At 35.9% G+C, this 25,677-nt stretch overlaps 1 long non-coding RNA gene across 1 annotated transcript in view; it reads left to right on the top strand.

Annotated features, from left to right (window-relative positions):
• Positions 1–6,770: 6,770 nt before the first annotated feature.
• The window catches only part of LOC128638028 (uncharacterized), a 63,614-nt gene continuing 44,707 nt past the window's right edge, over positions 6,771–25,677 (top strand). Inside the window, exon 1 of the long non-coding RNA XR_008399030.1 lies at positions 6,771–6,785. This is a non-coding gene — a long non-coding RNA (uncharacterized LOC128638028). The remainder of the gene's footprint in view (positions 6,786–25,677) is intronic.

Here is a 25,677-nt window from a genome sequence, read left to right as displayed (position 1 = left end):
AGAGATTTAGACAGTCACTCTCTTGCAGAAATGCAAGTAGCATTAAATGATGACCCATGGGTATTTGCAGCTAAATTTTAACAAATATATAGATTGACACACAGAATTTCACCAGAACAGACACCTCATGATATGTTGCAATATTTAATACAAAAATTCACATATTTGGACCCTAGCATATAAATGATGGCTGAGGAAAAGAATACACTAGAGGGTGTGTTATCTATTATAGGTAAGGCTAGGCAAAACATTTTAAAGAAAAGGAATACAGGGCAACACAGGATTGCTGTGGTAACCACTAATGAAGGGAAACAAAAATATTCAGAGGGCCCCTTTAAAGGTACTTGCCATTACTGCAATAAATAATAGTAGATTGCAGATTTGTAAAGAGAATTCAGAAGGAAACTAAGGGAAGGCAGGAAAGAGTACATCCCTCTGCACCTCCAAAAGAAAGCTATGACCAGAATTGGGTAGGGAAAAGTAAGAAGATTAAGCCCCCAGATAAAACAGGACAGGAATACACCCCAAAGCTTAGGCCTGGTACTAATCTGTATGGCCCAGCGCATGAGGCTTTGAGAGTGATGACTGTGGGGGGAGGGGAAGTGGGATATCATGAAAAGAAATGTGAAAAGAATTATCCTCTAATATCCTGCTCTGACTGACTACTTCAGGCCCTGAATTACATGGTCCTTATATGTAACTCCTTTAGGGATCATTATGGACCTCCCTGTGTCTATGGTGTGATTTTTAATACTGGTTTTGCTATTTGGGTCCCCTTTCAACAATTAGCTCTTAAATTTATGCTACCACAATCATTCTCAGCACAGAGAGCAGAATTAGAAGCCATTTTTATGGCTTGCCACAGGTTTGACACACAAGACATTTGTATATACAGTGACAATGCCTATGTGACCAGATCACTGAAAGAGTACTTACCAATTTGGAATCTAAGGGGAATGGTAGACTCAGCAGGCAAACCATTGTCACATGTTCAAGCCCTTAAGAAATTGGTAGATTGGGGAACACAGCACCCATTGCAGTCAGCTATTGTTAAAGTTAAGGCACACACACATTTCACAGATGAACATTAACAAGGGAATGCACATGTGGACATGTTAGCCAAACAGGCTAGATGGGGAACCATGGCAATCAGTTAAGAATTACAGTGAGACACAGGAAGCATGGAGAGAGCATGTTGCATCTAAAGATACAATGGCACATATAGCAAAGATTACAATGGTAGATCCAGAGGTACCTGATTTGAAAACAGAACAAGCTAAAGATCCTAACCCTTTCCCTCTGTTACAGGAACAGCAAACACTCCCAAATGGTTATTCAATTTGTAATGGGTTAATATGTTACTCCAATCCCACTGATCCACAGGCTAAATTGCTTTTTGTGGTCCCAAGTCATTTGCAGGGACCTATAACACAGCAAACACATTCTCTTCTTGGGCATATTGGCCAAAGTGCATTAGACTACCATTTAAGGCAAAAATGTAATTGGCTAGATTTAGCAGAAACATGTTTAAAATGTGCACAAGAGTGTTTAATTTGTGCTCAAATCAATCCACGTCCTAAAGGTCAGAGACCCATTCTCCAGAGAATACCAGTAGCAGATGGCCCCTGGAAAGCTATCCAAATTGATTTTATAGGCCCACTTCCACTATCAAAGGGGGGTCTCAGGTATGCCCTAGTAATTGTAGATATTTTTTCAAAATGGTTTGAGGCTATTCCACTTCATTGTGATACTGCACAGGCTACTGCCAGAGCACTGTGGGAACATGTTTTCTCAAGATGGGGTTTTCCTACACTCATTGAATCAGACAGGGGTACACATTTTACATGTCAGGTAATGCAAAATCTCTGTGCCCTACTGGGAATACAGACAAGATTTAATGTACCATATAATCCACAATCCTCTGGTATAGTTGAGCGCATGAATCCCACATTAAAAACAAAATTGTCCAAAATGCTTTCCCAGTATGGTAAATCATGGGTCACACATCTTCCAGCAGTTCTAATGGCTACTAGAGCTACACCATCAAATGCTACCAAGTGTTCTCCCTATGAGCTCATGACAGGGAGAAAGGTGGCATTAGGCCACCAAGGTGAACAACAATTGTCTACTCCCTTGAGAGAATCTGGGTCTAGAGATCAATATCTCTCACAAATTCAGGAGCAGTTGAGCTCACTGCTACTTTTTGCTGCCTCTAATATGGCCCCAACAGATTTTAAATTCCCATCTACACCTCAAACACCTCTGTTTGAGAAGGGAGGATTGATCATGATTACAACTTTTCGCAAAAAGTCTCCCTGGGATGCAAATTGGGAAGGACCTTATAGAACTTTGGACACATTGGGTAATACTGTGATTAAAATAGAAAGATCAACCCATGGGAAAACCAGAAGGCAGCCTGGTTACAAATGGGTCCATATTGACCAATGTAAATCGTATAGAGGGACAGTTGTCCCAGATGTAGATATTTCTGCTAATAACTGATATTCTCTTAATCTTTTTGACAGATTTCATTATGTGGAACCTGAGAGGAATGATCGCCACCAACCTATTTGCATTTGTGTGGGTGTTATTGCAAAAACTTCCAATTTGTGACTGTAATGAACTTTCAATCACCATCCTCAGAAGGAATCGTAGCTGGAGTTCAAGCAACATCATCAGAGGATGGACAAGCTTCTGAAGTTCTCAAGACCTTAACAAAGATTGTTTGGGAAAATTGACTTTTAATGTGGGTGGGAGGATTGAAATATTTGCTGAAAAACATCAAGACAATTTAACTGGTTTTTGGAGGGTCAATCAGGGTATAAAGTTGAATGGGAATGAAAGTGGGTGGCTTGGAGAAAATGGACTGTAGGTCTGGTGGGAGAAGGTATTTCTGTGTCTACAACATTTGCAAATCCTATTCACACTATAAATGGTGATAACTATAATATAACCAAGGTTATATTTGAACAACAAATTGGAGAAGGGATTAATTGGAGAGTTACAGCTTCCAATTTTGGTGGAGAGATTGAAGTATACTTAAAAATAGATAAAAAAAAAGGAAACAAGGGGGGCGTGTCCGGACCATGAACGAAGATGGCTGCTTTATTTGGAGCTCTGTTCCTGTGATACTTATTACATTGAGAAATAGTTGCTTTAGAGAGACATTCTCTATCTATAACCGCAGAGCGACAAAGGCGATATCATACAGTTTACTTTTACACTGCCGCTACAAGAGACAGAGCTCATTAACCCGGACAAATCAGACTGTAAATCACTCCTACGGGAGTTGAAGCTGCTATCCCCCCCCCCAGGAAACCGGGTACAGTGTACGCAGTAACAGCTCTTGTTCATGCTTTTGACTTCTGGAATGGAGGAACCATACGTCGGAGTGAAAATAGCCTTACTGAGGCTTGGGGCACGGATAGACAATAGCTACCGCAGTTTGTCTAAGTGTATGAACCGCATGACCACGTGGGCTGATACATCCGAGATGGAGGAGGTGAAAAAGCACGATGTAGGATTTGAACCCTTTCTACACCCTAGTGATGCAGGGCTGAGTGTGGGGAGCAGCGGCGAGATCATTGTAAAGACACCCAGCCGGGAGTGTATTCCATACCTTCCTTTGACCTACCTATCTCCTAGGAGATGCGGCCGATCTCCGGGAGCTACAGTCTGTAAGGGGGGAACACTCAGATGTCAATATGCTGCCTTCCATGAAGATATCCACGACAGAACCGAAAGAGACATGCTTTCTGAATCATCAACTGCACCTGGCCCTGCATGAGGTGGTACATGCTAGTCCGTTACGGCGGAGAGCGGTTGATCTTTTGATCTTTTGTTCGGGTGCTGAGACAACATATGTGGAGATTTTCTGCCCTAATCTTATACAAGGGGAACTTTGGACACTCTGCTGTGGACTGCTATTTAGATCGGGCATTGGGTAAGAGAAGATGTACTTCACCCTCCTCTTCAGAGACATTTGTATTGACTGCTATACCACGTCTGTATCTAGTACATGGGGACTATTGGGTCTAAGTTTTTGCTAAGAGACACTAATCTGTGCCACAATTCTGTTAATGTGCATTGGGGTGGTTGGGGAAGTTACTTTGACATTATCTCATGGTAAGTTTAGCAACAGCCCCTATTTTATAACTATATACCTCAGCTAATAGTTCCTCCTTCCCTTCTGACACCCCTATTCCATTAGGGCCAACATGGATCTTCTATAGCAATTTCTTAATCTTTTGCTGCTACTGTTGTGCTTTATTTCAAGCGATGTTTACCCGCTGACATGCTTTATTTGGTACACATCAGCTTACAAGCATTTTGCCCTCAATAAGTCACTATCAACACGGCTGTGGGGGATGTTGCTTATTTTTGCTCATATAAAATTTATCTTTGATCCCTAACTCCCTGTCATACCCTCACCCGGCAAGGGTGGCAGTGATAGCAACTCATAGTTTGTAGCAACAAGCCGTTCTGAGATCAGTTGATATAATGAAGTGGCAATTAATATTTGAGGCTAACTAATCATTTTACTTATTTATACCAATCCCTATAGAGTGTTCGTAAGTTATTAAAATCTACTAAAATTGCATGTACTTTTTCTGTGACTATCTTTAGTATGTTTGTGTTCCTATAGCAATTGGTTCATATGTAACCATTGTATTAGTCACTGTTAATCGCTTTTCTTTAATTACTTAAAAATGAGATTCTCAAATTTTGCATTACTATCTAGTGTACAACTTTAATCTTTCATTGTACTTTGAATGAGGAATAACGTCAGCTTTGTTTGTATATATTTTGCAATGTCATTACAGTGTTGTTTGTTCACCAAGAATCTCAATAAAAGATTATTAAATAAAAAAAAAAAAAAGGAAACAACTACTTTTGCACCTTTGATCTATTCTACTTTAATCACTACACCAAAGATGAAACAATATAACAATACTCCAATGTGTGAGGGGAAAATGGTTGTTTCTAGCGATCCATTTCAAATAAGTACAATCAAGCCAATTCCAGTATTGAGGGATGCCACATTCCAATTTATCACGTGGAAGATTAAAATAATAGATTGGCTAGTTTCCAAACATTACCAAAATTGTTCCAGAATTACTGCCACTATGGAAAAAGCATTAGTTAAGTGTGCAGAAGGTACTGGGAGAAGGACTAGGATGGATATTGTGGATACAGTTTTGGGAGGTGTGTGAACAGGGTTAGGAGTGGTAAATTCCATTGACATATCCAGCTTAACAACAACCTTAAAGTGTCAGGGGATGTTAAATGCAAAAGGGATTCATACACAAGAAATGATAAACACCCTGGTAGAGACACTGACACAGACAGTCATTCAAGTTCAGGGTCCTGCCATTCAACATACAGAAGAATTACTGATAGGAGTAATTAGTAGGTTAAGAGAAGTATCCTGGGATTCTGTGTGTATTTCCATGCAAACATAGTTATCAACTGACTTTAAATTAATAGCACAGGCTATGGAAAATAACCATACACCTTTGGGAGGATGGGAGCAGTCTGTTGTTAACAGTTTTGCATCAGAACACAAAGAATTATGGTTAAACAGTTGGTTAGGTTGCAGGGAAAATATATGCAGGGCTACTTCACTTGTGCCCACTAGTGGTACCTATCAGAATGTTTATAATTTGTTTTCACTAGGAACACCTGTCACAGAATCTCATATTTTACATCATTTGTTTTATATGATTTTTCCATTAGGACAAGGAAAGGTGTGTTTTGTTGCGTTGAAGCCTAAAGATGAAGTGCATGGTTTGACAGATGTAATTCAAGGGAACAAATCACACCAGGGATTTATTGTATTACTGGGTACCCTGTGAGGATAAGTTCACTACAGTTTAACTTCACTGTCCCACAGTTACTCACATATAATGCTACCTTGGGGGCTCCACTCATAACACCAATATTAGTAGATGATGCACCTCGGCAAAAATGGGTAACCTTATTGCAAAAAGATTCTGTGTTACTGGGACATCTTAAAAATTTTGGGGAACGTGTTCATGTAAATTTCTTCCATCAGGAACAAGAACTACAAAGAATTGAATATACTTTTACAGAGATATCAAGTGCTACCTGGTGGCAGAAATTAGCAAATTCCTTTTCAAAACAGTCATCATGGGGTTCTGCGTTGGGATATCTGTTCATACATCCATTTATAATCATATTATTTATTTCAATATTATGTATAATTATTCAAATTTGTATGTGTTGTTATTTAACATCATTAATTGCACGTGTATATCACTTATATTATGGTATGAGAATGGAAGCGTCCTTAGTACACTAATATAGCCATCACACATAGGTGGGGTTAGGAATCTTCCATAAGATTCACTTATATAAAAAAACCATTGGAATGGAAGGGTATGGAAACCTCCATTGCCAATAGGGGGGAATGTAATAATGACATAATCTGAATTCAGAATATGGTCAGGAAGTGGTAATATATATGGCATAATACTCAGCTGTGTAATATACTGGGATGAGGAGCACATTGCCAAAAGTCTTAGGACACTGCTAATTATGACCAGCTGTTTTAAGTGGAAGAGATATATAGAGACCCTTTGTGTGATCATATGCCCTACCCCCAACCACATGGCATGGCTGAAACCAAATATCTGGACATGACAAAGGGGGGCTTGCATATGAGTGACATCATCATTAGGGGAGGGATGAAAGACTTACATAAGACCCTACACAATTAACTTGCTCTCTCTCTTTTCTTTGGGATCTTGCTCTGAGAACATCACGTGAGTAAACTGAAAACCTCTATTACAGCACACCACGCACACTCACATTAGGATGGGCAAATGTATTAGTGTAATATTGATGTTTAGTTCAGTGTTGTGTATTTAAAGTTTTGTATTGCTGGAGTATGACTTGTGAGTTAATGTCCTTACAAGTAGTTTAATTAAGCTAGTGATTGTGTGTTAATATTTTATAGTAGGTATAATAATTCATAAGGGATTATTAAGAGGAATATTAGCATATCACTAAAGGGTATAGCAAACAGACACTAAGAAATATAGAGTCTTAGTTACCATTAATTTATTTCAAGAATGAATACAAGAGGGGATAATGTCAAAAGTGAGATATTTCTTGTGTCCTGAGGGAAATGAAACCAAAAAGGGGTATGGTGTTTTGTGCTATTGGACCTTTCAAGTAATAAGAACCATCAATGACTCTAACAGGTAAAGGTGTTTGCTTTTTCACACAGGGTATATTATTTTGGTTTGCAAATGTTTCATCAATAAACAATCCAAAAGCACCGGAATCAATCATGACTTCTGAACTGATGAGATGTTGATCCCACTGTAGTGAGAGAGGGAAAGAACAATGAGTAATGGGAATGGATGTGTTAAGTATTTGTATGGATGAATTCTTACCCTTCCTTTGATGTGCCAATGATGGACAGGTAGAAACTGCATGTTCATTGCTGGCACAATATATACATAAATTAGACAGTCTCCTTCTTGTTTTCTCTTGTGTTAAGTTTCCTTTTATGGTTCCTATGTCCATGGGGACTACTGGACTTGAATTCTTGCTGGCCGTGGGGTATGTGTTCCTTTTTGGAGTATAATCGAAGTGTGTTTCTTTAGCTTTCCTTTCATGGTATCTTCGATCCATTGATATACAAATCTTAATTAATGCTTCTAGGGTGTCTGGCATTTCAATGTGGGAAAGTTCATCTTTAAGGACATCAGACAACCCTATTCAGAACTGATTTTTTAAACTTAGTTTATTCCATTACGAATCTGTAGCCCACATTTGAAATTCAGCTACATAGTAATCAACCTGTCTCCTTCCTTGCTTAAGAGCTCTGAGGTTGTTTTCGGCTGTAAGCTGTTTATTTGTGTCCTTATACAGAGTTGCCATGTTTGCAAAGAAATCATCAACTGAATTTAAAATAACATCATTATTTTCATAGAACCTGCTTACCCAAACTCTGGGCTCTCCTTTCAGATAGAAGATTATGGTAACAAACCTTGGTCTTTTCAGATGTATAGGTCTTTGGTTTCAAGGCAAAAAACATTAGGCATGAGGTTTTAAACTCTCTAAATTCAGTGCGATTTCCTGAGAAGATTATAGAAGGATTTACTAAGGGTTCAGGTGCTTCTGTGTTTTTAGCTGTCATGAAATCATTGAGTAACCCTTTCAGAGTCTGATTTTCCTTCTGGAGGTCAGTTAAACCTTGGGCATATATATCTGTCTCTTGATTCAGGGATGCAATGCGATTGAATACCTCGACTGGGTCCATGATGAAGACACCTAAACAATATATATGAAAGGCTTGATCATAATACAATGATTAACTAGTTATGAGCTAGTTAACTTCCTCTTACTTCAGTTAAAAAGAAAGTATGTTGGTGGTAAAATAAATGTTGTAGCTGAGGTAGGAAAACAGCAAAAAATAGCATTTTAATGCCATGAGAGATCTGCATTCCAGCATGTACTGTAGCTTTAAATTTGGAAGCAGGATTATCTGCAAATTTAAAGCAAAGTAATACAATATTGATTTTTTTTAAGGACAGTAGATTAAATGCAGAGAAGCAGGTATCAAAGTAAGGATACCTCAGAATTAACTTCCTAGATATATTGTAACAGAATACGATTTTAAGGACTGCAGCATATTTAAATGTAGATTGTTTTCATAGTGAACAGTATGCCATGAAATATTCTTAAGATGCCAGAGAGAGAGACCAGGATTCATACTGTAGAAATAATAACTAAGCACAACTGACAGAGGTTTCAGAGAATAACTTAAATCTTACCCAAACACTTGAAATGAGGAGCAAAACATTTGTTAAGAGTCCGGTATGTGCAGAAAGCAGCTGTAATATTATACAGATGGAATGATAGCACCTGTAAAATGGCTGCTTCGTGAGGATATCCAACGTAGAAGTTGTTTGGTAAATATTGAGAACAGCTGACAGGATCCATGGAAGCTGAACTGAAACTCCCCTCAGCAGGAATCCGTTGAACCGGAAGTAGAGGTCATACGGAGAGAAATGCAGAGAAGAATGTATATGGCAGCTGCAGAGGAAGAAAGTAAACGGCTGTAGAACAAGTAAGCTGTTTTCCAAGGAGGCAAATCCAAATGTGGAAAACAAAATATATACAGAGCGAAATAGGAGCGTTTCCAATAAATCCAAAAGCTCAGACTTTAAGGCTGGAGTATAAAGCAAGGTGATCCAAAGTGTTCAGAGGATTACTTGCTAATAATCAAGCAATGGTTGCTAGAATGAGACAGGTGATATAGGGAGTAATTTAGGGGAGTAAAGCTTAAAGGTGTAGAGTAGGAATATGAAAGTATCTCCTCTTCAAGAATCTTCTCTGAAGATTCAATCATGTGGTTTATGAGGGTAGTGTTTATGAAAAGCTTGAAGGGGACGTGAAGCATGAAGGTCAGTGGAAGGAACCCAGGAATCGCCTTCAGGACCATAGCTGTGCCAATGAATCATATACTGCAACTTTCCCAGTCTTATTCTTGAATCTAGGATTTGTTGTACTTCATATTCTTCCTTGTTATCTACTAGGATTGGAGGTCCCACAGGATAAGTTCTTCAAGGATTATGATCTTTGACGCAGTGTTTCAATAGAGAAACGTGAAAAGTTGGATTGATCGTATTAGAGTCTGGTAACCTTAGAGTAACTGTATTCGGATTAAGGATACGGATGATGGGGAAAGGTCCTATAAACTGATTGGCAAGTTTTTTGGAGGAAACTTTTAAGCGTAGGTTTTTAGTAGACAACCATACTAAGTTAGATACTTGATAATTAGGTGAAGGGCTGTGTCGTTTGTCAAAAAAGTGTTTTTGTTGGCTCTTAGCCTCTGTTAAATGTTTTTTCAATGTCTGGAGGGTTGAATGGAGGTTTGTAGTAAAATTTGAAGCAGATGGACAATTAGGGGCCCATTTATCAAGCTCCACATGGAGCTTGAGAGCCTGTGTTTCTGGCGAGCCTTCAGACTCTCCAGAAACACAAGTTATGGAGCAGCGGTCTAAAGACTGCTGCTCCCTAACCTGTCCGACTGCTCTGAGGAGGCGGACAGACATCACCACAATTCAACCCAATCGAATACGATCAGGTTGATTGACATCCCCCTGCTAGCGGCCCATTGGCTGCAAATCTGCAGGGGGCGACGTTGCACCAGCAGTTCACAAGAGCTGCTGGTGCAATGCTGAATGCGGAGAGCGTATTGCTCTCCACATTCAGCGAGGTCTGTCGGACATGATCCGCAATTTTGGATCATGTCTGACAGGCCTTTCATAAATAGGACTCCAAGTCTGAACTGATATGTTAGGTATGCTGTTTGGATGAAACCCATAAGAACCAAAGAATGGGGATACTTTTCTTGAGGTATTAAGGGAATTATTATATGAAAATTCAGCCATAGATAATAAATCCTACCAATCATCTTGGAGATGAGAAGTATAACATCTGAGATATTGCTCTAAGATTTGGTTTACTCGTTCAGTGAGGTCGTTAGTTTGTGTATGGTAAGCAGTGGAAAGTCGGGAATCAATCTTGAGTATGCGGCATATCTGTCTCCAGAAATTAGAAGTAAAGTGTGTACCTCTGTCAGTTATGATTGTGTTAGGTAAGTCATGTAATCTCATGATATGATTCAACAATGAAGTCCATAGAAATGGTAGACCAGGGAACTTCTGGAATTGGTAGGGGTCTGAGAAGGCCTGCAGGTTCCTAGGTGTTGTTCCTAGCGCAAACTTCACAAGATCTTACGTAGTCATATACTGTCTTTCCAAGATTTGGCCACCAGTAAGATCTTTTTACAGGATCTATGGTCTTATTAATGCCTGGGTGCCCTCCTAGGGGGGAGTCATGTAATTGCTTCAATATGATCAATTGTAGTGTTGATGGTACATACCGTTGTAAGGACTGCAGCATATTTAAATGTAGATTGTTTTCATAGTGAACAGTATGCCATAAATATACTTAAGATGCCAGAGAGAGAGACCAGATTTCGTGCTGTAGAAATCATAACTAAGCACAACTGACAGAGGTTTCAGATAATATCTTAAAGCTTACCCAACACTTGAAATGAGGAGCAAAAAATGTGTTAAGAGTCTGGTATGTGCAGAAAGTCTTAGACAAGCACCTATAATATGATACAGATGGAGTGATAGTACCTGTAAAATGGCTGCTTAGTAAGGATATCCCAAGTAGAAGTTGTTTGGTAAATATTGAGAACAGCCTACAGGATTAGTGGAAGCTGAACTGAAACTCCCCTCAGCAGGAATTCATTTAACCGCAAGTAGAGGTCATACGGAGAGAACTGCAGAGAAGAATGTATACGGCAGATGCAGAGGGAGAAAGTAAACGGCTGTAGAACGAGTAAGCTGTTTTCCAAGGAGGCAAATCCAAATGTGGAAAACAAAATATATACAGAGCGAAATAGGAGCGTTTCCAATTAATCCAAAAGCTCAGACTTTAAGGCTGGAGTATAAAGCAAGGTGATCCGAAGTGTTCAGAGGATTACTTGCTAATAATCAAGCAATGGTTGCTAGAATGAGACAGGTGATATAGGGAGTAATTTAGGGGAGGAGTAAAGCTTAAAGGTGTAGAGTAGGAATATGACACTGGCCCTTTATTTGGTAAATATGAGAAAAAATGTTGTTATTTGGTGTATTTCTTCTTTGTCTCTAGTAAAACCTAAACATCTTAAGATTTACTCCAGTGAGTAGTACAAGTATTTACTTTTTGTAGTAAACATTATAGTAAAAGAATGCAGTTTGGATATCAGTGATTCAGAGCTCACAATTCCTAAACTACTAGCTAGGCCAAAATGTCACTCATCACTTCTTATCCCACCCACCACTAGTTCCAACAGCAGGTTACTGTTCAGCACTCTGTGAGGTTGTTTATCCGTGCAGGCTGCAAGGGTCCATACCATAACTTTTTGGTATAAAAAAAATCTTTTTATACAGTGCTGCTGCAGCTTGAACTTTCCACCCACCACTAGGGATGGGTGAATGTTTTGCAACATTTGAAGAATGAAACAAATTTTAACACATTTGTTTGTTCCGAATTTTGAATGTTTGAACAACATTGTACCATTCCTTTAATGTAATAGTATTTCTAATGCTTTCTTTAAAGTGAAGGTAAACTTTGATGAATAAAAGCCCGTTTTTTAAAAATACTATTAAAAACAGGAGCACTTTCATTCATCAAAATTTAGAATGCAGCCGTTTTGTTTAAAAACTTACCTCTCTCCTCTTCACAGCCGGAGAAGCTTCCCCCGCCCGGAGATCCTCTATTCACATGTCAGCAATGACTAATCTGGTGGATCTGGAGGAAGCTGGATTAGTTATTGCTGACGGGGGAAGCTGCTCTGGCTGTGAAGAGGAGAGAGGTACGTTTATAAACAAAACGGCTGCTTTGTAAACTTTGATGAATGAAAGTGCCCCTTTTTTTAACAGTATTTTTAAAAAACGGGCTTTCATTCATCAAAGTTTACCTTCACTTTAAGGGGCCTATTTAACAAAGGTCTGACGGACCTGATCCGACAGTGCGGATCAGGTCCGACAGACCTCGCTGAATGCGGAGAGAAATACGCTCTCCGTATTCAGCATTGCACCAGCAGCTCACAAGAGCTGCTGGTGCAACGCTGCCCCCTGCAGATTTGCAGCCAATCAGCCGCCAGCAAAAATGTCAAAAATGTCAAAAATGGTCTTACAGTAATACCTGATTCTCATGGAGAGCAGGAATAATGATATTATCGTGATGACAAGGTTGTAAAACAACTCAACGGTCTGTGAACTGGGAAACGCGTTGTGTTTTTACTTTGTTTTTAATAAACTTGAGTTGTTTTTACAACCTTGTCATCACGATAATATCATTATTCCTGCTCTCCATGAGAATCAGGTATTATTGTAAGACCATTTTTTGACATTACTATTTGGCTTACAATTTACCATTGCTCACCGATTCCGGACCTCAAAATTCAGGCCTCACTGGAGTAGTGAGAGGATAGCTATCTGGACAGCTATTAAAAGTACTGACTGCATCTGTTGCACTTCTCAAGTGCCTTACTTCTAGTAAGTACAACCTGTCGTGCATGTGATCTTTTAACAACATTGATCGTGCACTATTGTGGCGCCTTCTTCTTTCTTCTTTTACACCACTACAGAGCCTCGCTTATGTGCCAATAAGCTTTGGAAGGAGTACAGAAGCCTTACGATACCACACCATTGGGACCCTCCAATCCGAGTCTTAAACAGAATATTTTCTGGAAATCCATAAGGATCATAATCAGGACTTTATCACTAACTCCCTATTAGTGATCACTTTCATTTCTGTTGATGTATTTTTGATTTATGTTCTACACCTATATTTGGATATTTTGGATATTTTGTATACACAATATTTTATTGCTATATTATGCTAATACGTTATTAGATATCCCCATAATCTTACTTGCCACATGGGGTTGTTATATTTTGCAACATTATATCACTAGCAACATTTTGCTTATTTCAATCACTCCTAACTCAGCACATTGCAGTTGATGTATGGTTAGTTATTTACTGACTGTTTTTAGTGTTTTACGCACTGATTGCACTTTATATTTTATGACGATATATACAAGCAGGCGCCTTTAACATATGATATTTGTTTTTTATTGTTGCAATATACTCTTATTAGCAAAAATGCTTCCAGTAAAAGTTATTACAGTTTTTTTCTGTGGCATACGCACATATGCTGTGAAGACCTGTGCACCAGTTCAAACACCATCTCTGCTCAGAGAGTCATTAGTAGCTTGTATGGCACAAATTATGTCTTCAGAAGCAATACACCGCACCGCCAGCTCTCTGGAATCAGAAATAATAAGAGGACTGGACCTGGTTTTATTTATGATTCTAGTAAAAATCTATACATTTGGGTCAATTGTGTAATAAGGATGCTGTTTGTAATCATGACAGATATGTACCAGATATTGGCTGAGTTGCATAAAATGATGCTGTGTATGATTTAAGGCAGGAAGTAGTATAAATAATATGGCCATAGAGTACTGATTTTAAGGGACAGTCTACACCAAAATTGTTATTGTTTAAAAAGATAGACAAAGCCTTGATTTTCTAATCTATTCCCCAGCTTTGCACAACCAACATTGTTATATTAAATACTTTATAACATTTAAACCTCTAAAGTTCTGCCTGTTTCTAAGCCACTGCAGACAGCCTCTTATCACACAATTTTTTATTAGCTTTTTACAACAAGAGGCTTCTAATTCATGTGGTCCATATAGATAACTTTGGGCTCTCTCCCATGGAGTTGTGCAGGACACTGCACTAATTGGCTAAATACAAATAAATAGGCATGTGATCAGGGGGCTGTCAGAAGAAGCTTAAATACAAGGTAATCACAGAGATAAAAAAGAATCTTAATATAACCATGTTGGTTGTGCGAAACTGGGGAATGGGTAATAAAGGGATTATCTATCTTTTTAAGCAATAACAATTTTGGAGTAGACGGTCCCTTTACATTTTTACAATAAGAGATGTGTTATATGAGCTTGGTTATTGTTATTACCCAAGAAAAATAAATAATATGAATCAGGCTTGGAGATTGATAAGGAAGTTGAAGTTTGCTACCAGTAGTTAAGAAAACATCACATCCTTGGAAGTTCTGCTTTCCAAGGTATGAGTCCAAACAATATCATTGTTGTACTCAACAATCTGTTCAATAAATACTTAGTGAATCTTCAAACTAAGGACATTGGATATAAGAACAAAAATCTCAATACAAATCATATCCCTAGTTATCACCTAGTAAACATCTTATCTTAAGTATGATAATGTCCCCATGTATTAGGTAATAACTTAGCATAGTAGCACAGAATGGTTATATAGAAATAGTAATACACAGCCAATACATTAGAGAAGGATATAAGGTGAGTTGACTTGAATATTTTACACTTGAAGATTTTAAAAGCAATAACAGAAGTAATAAGAGATTGTGGAGAGCATTGGTAATCCCATTAATGTTTCACTGTTCTACAGATGGAAGTGAGGCTGATTGTTTCAGGATTGTTTATCTAAAAGGAGATTCCACTCAGATGGGGCAGCAAAGTCAAGTGGGTCCAAGAGACTGCACAATATTGGTCGGTATTGTACAGAATACAGAGGATGTAGCAGCCCCCAGAGTATGCAGAGTATTCTAAGGCACAATTGTTCTAAGGCACAATTGGGAGGTTATGTATGGCCAGCATAGGCTGAGAAAACTATGTTCTTTAAACAGGCTGCAGTTGAGCATTTTTTAAATTTATTTAAGAAGTTGGGGTTTTTTTATTTGGGGGGGGTAAGGAATCGAGGTGGGTGGGTATCTGCAGTTTGGATTGAGTAAGGGGATTATATTTAATTAGGGAAGTAATTATGGTGGAGGGGATCATGTTGGAGGGATAATTGAACTAGAAGTTGTGTCTGCCATGGTTAGGGATAGTTTTATGTATGGCTAATTACAGTTAAAGGTGTAGGACAGCGCCACATTTTAACTTTATCGCAGTGGGGAAGGTTTGCGGTTAGGGTTAATAGGTTATAACACTGGCACTAATATTATATAGGAATCAGTGCTACAATGGCTAAGGTCAGAATCCCCCTTGGTGTTGGTTCACTGCCAATAAATAATTAAGAATATACCAAACACCAGGCACTCAATCATTCAAAAAAATAGCATGTAGCAGACAAAAATAAAAAGTAATTGTGTAATTTTCCAATAAAAGTAATTGTACACATGCATTACATCATAGCTTGTCTTTCTCTTGGGTTAAGAGAAAAGGGAAGCTGATATGCTTTTACGAATAATCCTTTTGATCATAACAAATCCTGTGAGTTTATTCTAAATAAAGAAGATACAGTGGTTTATCAAATTGCACTATATGTATCTCGTGATTCGACGCTCTGAGGAAGCAAGGTTTGGCAATATTCTGTGCCAGAAGATAAATGTTTGATCCGTATTGTATATGACTGTATTGTTTAGGGACAATCATACATTCTAGTTTTCATTTTATTTTATTTTTTGAAGGCCCCATAACAGTTTTTTTTAAATGTATTTATTTATGCTCAATTCAAGGGTTTGGCCTATCATATGTCAGTCAAAGGCTAAATGGGAGTATCTAGCCTAGGAGATAAAGGTGAATGTGGAGGGGATTTAAAAAACAGCTATGTGAATATTTCAGGGATAAAATCTGTAAGCTATGTCACCACAGTCTTTTTCTTTCATGTTATTTTTTCACTCTGCCTCTTGGAGTTTAGAATATTTATGGATTTGCAGCAGCTTGGAGAAGTTGTAAGTAGCTGTAACTATGTTTTTAAGAAGAATATTATATTTTTATTAATTGCATTTTTGTTTACTTTAATTTATTAAAAAATATAATCTTGTCACTAAAATGAATCCACTTATAAACAAAAACATCTGCTAATGCTAGTTGTCTTCAGAATGGCTCCTTTTTATCAACCAGTATAGGATATATCCATTTGTATACTGACCTACAAGCATATGCTGAAGATATTGTTTTGCTAAGTCTCTTGTTGTTTTAATGTTTGCTTCCATAGAACAGTAGGCAGTTCCCTTTTTCCACAGCATAACATGGCAATATTTAAGTGAACCCCCAAAGGTCTACATTTCATGTTACTTTAATTTCCTTATAGGAAATAAAAATGTCAATAATTCAAGAACCAGATACCTCCCATCCACTCACTACAGTCCGTCTTCTGTTGGAAAATTCATATAATCGAATGTTATAAACTGGCAATGGTGAATTTAACATGCCTATGGTTGTGCTAATTAATATATATATATTTCTAAGACAATTTCTATTATTCTTGAAAATAGTCACAATAATTTTTGTCACATTTGGCAAGACATATTTTAACGTACCTGCAAAGGCTGCCTGTAAATAAGTGGATAAAATTTAATGTTATATGTTTTTATATTAAAAAAATAATATGGAATTACCATGCTGTAATCATTGGCTCACCTCACGGCCATAAATCCATAGAAACATAATATTGTAGAGTACATTTTTTGAGATTAAGCCCCAAATGAGACTCTCATTACATGATAGTATTCATTCCTATTCCAAATAAGGGCCCACCATGGAACTTTTATATAAAACCTGCTAAAGAATATATATATATTTATTTATTTACACATATATATTTATTTATATATCTATATTTACATATCTATATCTATCTATCATCTATCTATCTATCTATCTATCTATCTATCTATCTATCTATCTATCTCTCTCTCTCTATATATATATATATATAGTGTGTATTTATAAACAGATAGATGATAGACAGATATATAGACAGATATATAGGTAGATAAATGACAGATTGATTAATAGATGCACACACACATATATGCCATTAATTGAATGTACATATGGTTTAGAAGCATAACATATTTATGTTATTATTTATATTGGAAATTATAGTGTTGCCTCCTGTTGTCTATATACCTCACACTAGAGAATATGGGCTATGAAGTGGAAACAGGTCATTGCTAGTCAAACACCCTGACTGGGCACCATATCAGGCTGTGAGTCCAGAGTAATGCATCTCTGCATAGTAACAGTTCCCAAGGTGTTCACTGTTGGTTCCAGCACTTGCTCTGTTTATGTCTATATGGACGCCAGTGGTGCTGAGTGAAACAGCGTTGGAACTGAGGTGTTTGGTAAGTGCTGAATAATGGGCACCGTGCCACTAGCCATTCTCATGGGGGCTGTAACTTTGCATAGCCAGAGCTCATGCTGTCAAGGCCAAAATTCTGATATATTGTTATTACAGGTGCTTTTAAAGCTGCAGTGTCCCTTTTTTACTCCAATTGTAATTTAAAGGAGCATTTTACGATCCAATGTAAACTGAGTCATTATTAAAAATGATAGAGAAATACCACAACCCTTTTAATACTGTGCTCCATTCATATGACACAGAAAGAAGCCAAACCCCTCAAGATACTGAGCTCTAGTCATATGACTAAAAAATTATTGCAAATTACAGTAAGTTTTAAATTAGTTTATAAACTATTCTGTAAAATTTAGTTTAAAGGGACATTATAAGCAAACAATTTATATGGCACATATGAAAGAGAACAATCAAATATGTTAACTTTTAATGGACAAAAACACAAGTAAAATATGTTTAGAGTGAAATTGAACCTTAAACTTTATTAACAACTGACACCCAAGTGTTAACATTTCACTAGATGATAGATGCAACTCTCATTACTGTATTTATTGATACAGACATTTATCTAAAAGGTGTGACAAGAATAGTGTGTGTGGGGGGGGGGGGGGTTCAGTAGAGAATTTTCCATTTTAAAAACAATAAATGACTATAATATATTTTGAAATGTTCTCTAGTAGCTGCTAACAAAGTGCTATGCCTCTTTAACTGAAAGCATATACAGGTGGCCCTCGTTTTACAACGGTTCAATTTACACTGTTTCAGAATAACAACCTTTTTTCCAGTCATGTGACTGCTATTGAAAAGCATTGAGAAGCAGTGAATTTATTGAAATAGCCAGTAGGCGGAATATATTGAATTTATTGAAATAGCCAGTAGGCGGAGTTGTCCGCTTGTGTTGCAGCAAAGCCAAGCAAGCTGAAATTAATCAGTTTAACCAGACCTGAGCTATCGAGCAGATTTCAAAGGAACAAGATCTTCCTGTTGTCTATAAATCAGTCCAGATTGGAATGCATAGAAAGAACTGTGTGCAGAAAAATGCAAGTGAATTCTGTGTTGTGTGATTATTTTATTAGGTTTATAATGCTGTTTAGCAAATGTTTTTATTCATTTAACTTAATTTAATTATATATTCTGTGTTGTGTGATTATTTCATTAGGTTTATAATGCTGTTTAGCATTTAAAGTCTTCATTTCAAAGTTTTAAAAATAATGTATTAGGTGTTACTTATGACAATTTTGAGAGGGGCCTGGAACCTATCTCCCTCACTTCCCATTGACTTACATTATAAACCGGGTTTCAATTTACAATGGTTTAGATTTACAACCATTCCTTCTGGAACCTAACCCAGGCGTAAACTGAGGGCTACCTGTATAGTAATGTGCCACTGCAAAAAATAAATGGTTGCACTAATAACTGGTCAAATGCTATGTTTGATAGTTCAACAATTTCAGTCAGATAATGGAATGGAATATTTAACATGATGTTAATCACCTTTTATATGCTGGCTTGGCAGTAAACTACTGAAGCAGCACAATTTTACTCAGAAATATATGTGCAGTTTGAAAAATAAAGCTTAGAATGTAAAGCCAAGATGTTTAAAAAGATAGACAATCCCTTTATTAACCATTCCCTAGTTTTGCATAACCTACACTGCTATATAAATATACCTTTGCCTCTGTGATTACCTTGTATCTAAGCCTCTGCAGACTGCCTCTTATCTCAGTGCTTTTTACAAACTTTCAAATTAGCCAATTAGTGCTGATTCTTGTATAACCATTATCATTCTCCCCAGATGTGAGAACAATGTTATCAAATGACACACAGGAACTAGCACTGTCTGACTGTTGTGCAAGGTTTAAAAACACTGAGATAAGAGGCGGCCTTCAGGGGCTTAGAAACGGGGAAGCTTAGAGGTTATTAATATAACAATGTTGGTTATGCAAAGCTGGGGAATGGGAAGCAAAGGCTTTATCTATCTTTTTAAACAATAAAAAACTAGCGCTGTCTAACTGTGAAAAACTGTCGAAATGCACTGAGATAAGAGGTGGCCTTCAATGGTTTCGAATCAGTTAAAGCCTACCTAGGTTTAGCTTTTAACAAAGAATACCAAGAGAACAAAGTAAATTTGATGATAAAAGTAAATTGGAAAGTTGTTTAAAATTGCATGCCTTATCATGAAAGTTTAATTTTCACTTGACTGTCCCTTTAACCAACAACTTGTAATACATACACAAGGAGTGCATTATTGCTTCACACTGACAGTATAGGGAATGTTATATAAGTATAGGATGCGTTAAAAATGCTTTGGTCAAACAGTACAACTAATATCTTGTAATAATCCTAAAATTGATTTATCTTTTCCCTTATTGTGGATTTCTTAGACAATTTGATGATTTTAGTTGACACTACTTTAATGGGCGCTAGTGCATTTTTTATAGTTGGTACCCTCCTAAATATGCACATAGGTCTTTCTCCAATCAGTTCTTTTATTATGGAGAATAAACCAATACCTTTCCTATATAATAATAATTTCCTTATAATTATTATTGAATTTTGTAATACATTTCAGGGCTTGACTAAACATATAATTTTCATGTTTCATATTGAAAGATTTTTTTTTTTTTTTTGAAAATATTTTTTATTGAGGATTAAACAATACAACAGGTGTCACAACGCAGGTGACTAAAAAATGCACATATATGTAAACATTATATTGTTATAATGACATAGTAAATATAGCTGTTGATGGGAATGCAGATCATATAAATCAAGCATATCAAGCATGAAATAAAATATCTACAGCATAAACCTCATTTTAATTATTTTGAATAAGAATATAAACCTCATTTTTAAATAGTGTGAACAGACTGTAAACACAGGGGCAAACTAGTACTTCAGTACTATCAATTAACTCAACTTTCTAGGGACTTCATAAAGTCAGTTTAGGAATCATCTCCTATAAGGATTTCAATTTTCACCTAGAGGATGATGAGAAGAGCAGATATTGAACAGAAAACACTAAAGACCAACTATTCAGTTCAGACAATATAATAGGTGTCTTATAGGTTTGAACCGAGTGTATCAGTATTAATCAGGTGAGGTTTTAAATACTTTATCAGGTATGGTGAACCGCAGGATCACCAAGAGGAGAAGTGTATCTAGATACGAAACTGACTTCTCCAGTCCCCGTAGAAGGGGATAACACAAATAGAATTTGCGTGTATGGGGGGGGAGGTAGTACAAGTATTTAACTTGTATGTAGAGATTGACTGTCATTGGGGGAGTATGAATAAAAAAATAATATACCAGTGTCTTTCCATTTAGTTAAATAATACATCACATTTCAGCAAGCATAATAACATGTAAAGTTAATGATATAGAATATGCTGTAGACTCTATCATCTCTTGAAACAGTTTAGGGCAGTAACATTTAGGTGCGCCTGTGTGCAAACACTGGCTTAATATCTACCAAATGACAATGGTCTTAGTAGTATTTGTATTTCTATGTCTATGTTTATATAAATAAATGTATAGAAAAAAACGTTTTTTAGTTTTTAAAGAATTTTCATAGAATAATATCTTAAAATTATTAAGTTCTAATTCAAAAATAAAAATAAAAAATAATAATAAAAAAAAAATATACAAAGATTATTGGTTAAAAATAATATTCTTTTATTAGAATCAATATAAAACAGTCAGTCGAAATTGCTTAATCTTAAAGTGGTTATGTGAGAAAGTTGGTACCAACCAATTGTATTGAGGTGTAGCTAAAATTAGTATATGATATATGTGTGTAAAATTAGCAAGTCCAGTTTATACCTTGGTAGGTATTTAAAAATACTTTTTGTAAATGATTTGGCTTTTCGCTCATAAAATGCACCAAAGGTAGAAAATAAGGTATAATTGGTAGAAATACAGTTGTTAGAGATCGTTGTTGAAGACAACTATTGACACCTGGTTCAACAATAGGTGTTTATTTTCAGCCTTTTTGAAATAAGCCTTTTTGTGATATGACCAAAAGATTTAGGCTAGGTGTTTGAGCCGTTTTCTGTATGTCACAGTAATTATATCACAATAGTTATTGAACACTTAGTTTATCTTTTGCGATATTATTAATCAACAGACTTTGAATAAGGTACCTTATTTGCAGTTCCAAGTCATATAAGAAGGTTCTTGCGTGTCCAAAAATGAGGTATAGATGAGAAACTTTCTTTGTCCTTTCAAAGTTTCTAGGAGCGCTTGTTGCAGCGTGTATGTCTCCTGTGAAAGTTGCCTCTGTCACTTCCGTGTCCGGTCTTGACACGCCCACCAAATGCGAGATTGACAGATAGGTAAAGAGCAAGGTTTCTCCAGTGCAGTGTAAGCAGTCTGTATCCAAGGTGATCAGTAAGCAGTCTGTATCCAAAGCAACGCGTTTCAGCTCCAAAGAGCCTTTCTCAAGCTTCTGTCAGACCTGCTTAGAATCCTATCTTTTATACCTTTGTTCCTGATTGAGTAAATTGTTTAATTGTTTTATTGAAGCATTGTCAAAGCCAATATCATTTCTGTGTGTGGTTTTCAATATGCTTAAAAGCCGCTATAGAGTATTCATGTATTCTTATTAGAAAAAAATATAATAAAATAAATCAACAACTAAATAAATAATTTTAGTAAAAAACTGGAATAGTTCTCTTTTTTCCTTTGTTGAAAAGATATTTTTTATATTTATATTGGTACTATACTGTGTGTGGTTTCAATATGTTTAAAAGCCACTTTAGATTAAGTAAATAATTATAGTGAAAACTGGAATAAAATCGGTTGGCTTAGTTCTCTTTTTTCCTTTGTTGAAAAAATATTTTTACATTTTTATATTTCTATTGGTTCTTTCCAATGTATTTCCAAGTTATTACTGTACATTAAAAAGACTGTACATATCTATATATGACCTGCATCATGAAAAATAAAACTTAAAATTTGTTTGTTAAGATAGAAAAATTATCAGATTTATTTATATACTTTAAAAACGTTTTTTTCTTTGGTAATAAAGGACTAAATAATATATACATATATATAAAGCTGGACATTCTAAGTGTTATAGAACAAACCAATGTGTAATAGATGGGTGAAACAGTCTCAATCTAGAGATTGTAGGTATTTATGATTTCTTGTAGTATTGTGTTATGATCTATGTGAAAAAACTTCTCAGTTCAATTTCTAAATTCAGACCTTGTGGGTGAAGAGTGTCTAAATTGTAAATCCATTTGCTTTCTAGCTGCAATAATCTTTTTTGATTATCTCCCCCTCTCTTTTGTTTTTGTAATTTGGCTATGCCCATATAGTTAAAAAATTTTAGATTACCATTATTACAGGCTTTAAAATGCTTAGGGACGGGTAGGTCCTTATTTCTATCCTCGTCCATATTTTCGATGGATAAAATATGCTCTCGTATTCTTTCACGTAGGGGGCGTTCTGATTCGCCTATGTATTGCATTCCACATTTACACTGAATCATGTAGACAATATTTTTATCTGTGCATCTTATACATTCTTGGATTTTAAATTCCCTTTTATTAATATGTGATGTGACTGTTTTACTTTTCTTGGAGTGTCTGCAAGATTTGCATATAAAACATGGGAAAAAACCTTTTAGGTCCTGTCCTGTTAAATCTTTGTCTATTTTTTTATGCTGTTTAATTTGGGTTGGGGCAAGTATGTTTTTTTAAATTATTAGCTTTTCTGTATATGAACCTCGGTTTTTTAGTGATAAAGGGGCCAATAATTTTATCTTGATGTAGTATGTGCCAATGTTTCTTTAGTATTTTTTCTGTTATTTTATAGTTTGCATTGAAATCACTTATGAATGGGATATTTAGTTTATTATGTTCTGGGTGGGTGTTGTCACTAAATTTTTTATTATTTTTGTTTAATATGGTATTTCTTTCCATTTTTCCTACTCCTTGTCTAATATTCTCTACAAATTCTTCCCTATAGCCTCTTTCTATAAACTTTGCCTTAAGTGCTTTTGATTGGTTATCATAATCCTCAGGTTTGTTACAATTTTTCATTACCCTCAGCATTTGTCCTTTCGGTATATTGTTCTTCCAGGCTTGATGATGGCAGCTACTTGAATGGATAAAATTGTTACTATCTACCGGTTTAAAGTAGGTTCTTGTATTGATAGTATTGTTTTCTATATAGACTAGGGGACTAGGTTTGCACCCAGCTATGCAAATCTTTTTATGGGAATTTGGGAAAAACAATTCCTTGACACTCGCGAGCTGGGTGCAAACCTAGTCCTATATAAAAGATATATAGACGATGTAATAATTATTTGGAGAGGGACCCCTGAGAATTTTGAAATAATTTTTAACGAAATGAATAATAACAATTATAATATACGCTTCACCAAAGAAATAAGCAACACAAATTTGAACTTCCTAGATTTAGAAATCTATATTGAAAACAATACTATCAATACAAGAACCTACTTTAAACCGGTAGATAGTAACAATTTTATCCATTCAAGTAGCTGCCATCATCAAGCCTGGAAGAACAATATACCGAAAGGACAAATGCTGAGGGTAATGAAAAATTGTAACAAACCTGAGGATTATGATAACCAATCAAAAGCACTTAAGGCAAAGTTTATAGAAAGAGGCTATAGGGAAGAATTTGTAGAGAATATTAGACAAGGAGTAGGAAAAATGGAAAGAAATACCATATTAAACAAAAATAATAAAAAATTTAGTGACAACACCCACCCAGAACATAATAAACTAAATATCCCATTCATAAGTGATTTCAATGCAAACTATAAAATAACAGAAAAAATACTAAAGAAACATTGGCACATACTACATCAAGATAAAATTATTGGCCCCTTTATCACTAAAAAACCGAGGTTCATATACAGAAAAGCTAATAATTTAAAAAAAACATACTTGCCCCAACCCAAATTAAACAGAATAAAAAAATAGACAAAGATTTAACAGGACAGGACCTAAAAGGTTTTTTCCCATGTTTTATATGCAAATCTTGCAGACACTCCAAGAAAAGTAAAACAGTCACATCACATATTAATAAAAGGGAATTTAAAATCCAAGAATGTATAAGATGCACAGATAAAAATATTGTCTACATGATTCAGTGTAAATGTGGAATGCAATACGTAGGCGAATCAGAACGCCCCCTACGTGAAAGAATACGAGAGCATATTTTATCCATCGAAAATATGGACGAGGATAGAAATAAGGACCTACCCGTCCCTAAGCATTTTAAAGCCTGTAATAATGGTAATCTAAAATTTTTTAACTATATGGGCATAGCCAAATTACAAAAACAAAAGAGAGGGGGAGATAATCAAAAAAGATTATTGCAGCTAGAAAGCAAATGGATTTACAATTTAGACACTCTTCACCCACAAGGTCTGAATTTAGAAATTGAACTGAGAAGTTTTTTCACATAGATCATAACACAATACTACAAGAAATCATAAATACCTACAATCTCTAGATTGAGACTGTTTCACCCATCTATTACACATTGGTTTGTTCTATAACACTTAGAATGTCCAGCTTTATATATATGTATATATTATTTAGTCCTTTATTACCAAAGAAAAAAACGTTTTTAAAGTATATAAATAAATCTGATAATTTTTCTATCTTAACAAACAAATTTTAAGTTTTATTTTTCATATGATGCAGGTCATATATAGATATGTACAGTCTTTTTAATGTACAGTAATAACTTGGAAATACATTGGAAAGAACCAATAGAAATATAAAAATGTAAAAATATTTTTTCAACAAAGGAAAAAAAAGAACTAAGCCAACCGATTTTATTCCAGTTTTCACTATAATTATTTACTTAATCTAAAGTGGCTTTTAAACATATTGAAACCACACACAGTATAGTACCAATATAAATATAAAAAATATCT

Source organism: Bombina bombina, chromosome 8 (assembly GCF_027579735.1).
Source record: "Bombina bombina isolate aBomBom1 chromosome 8, aBomBom1.pri, whole genome shotgun sequence".
NCBI classification, from domain to species: Eukaryota; Metazoa; Chordata; class Amphibia; order Anura; family Bombinatoridae; genus Bombina; species Bombina bombina.
Note: the sequence above shows the minus strand (reverse complement) of the source record. Positions and strands in the feature narration are given on the sequence as shown.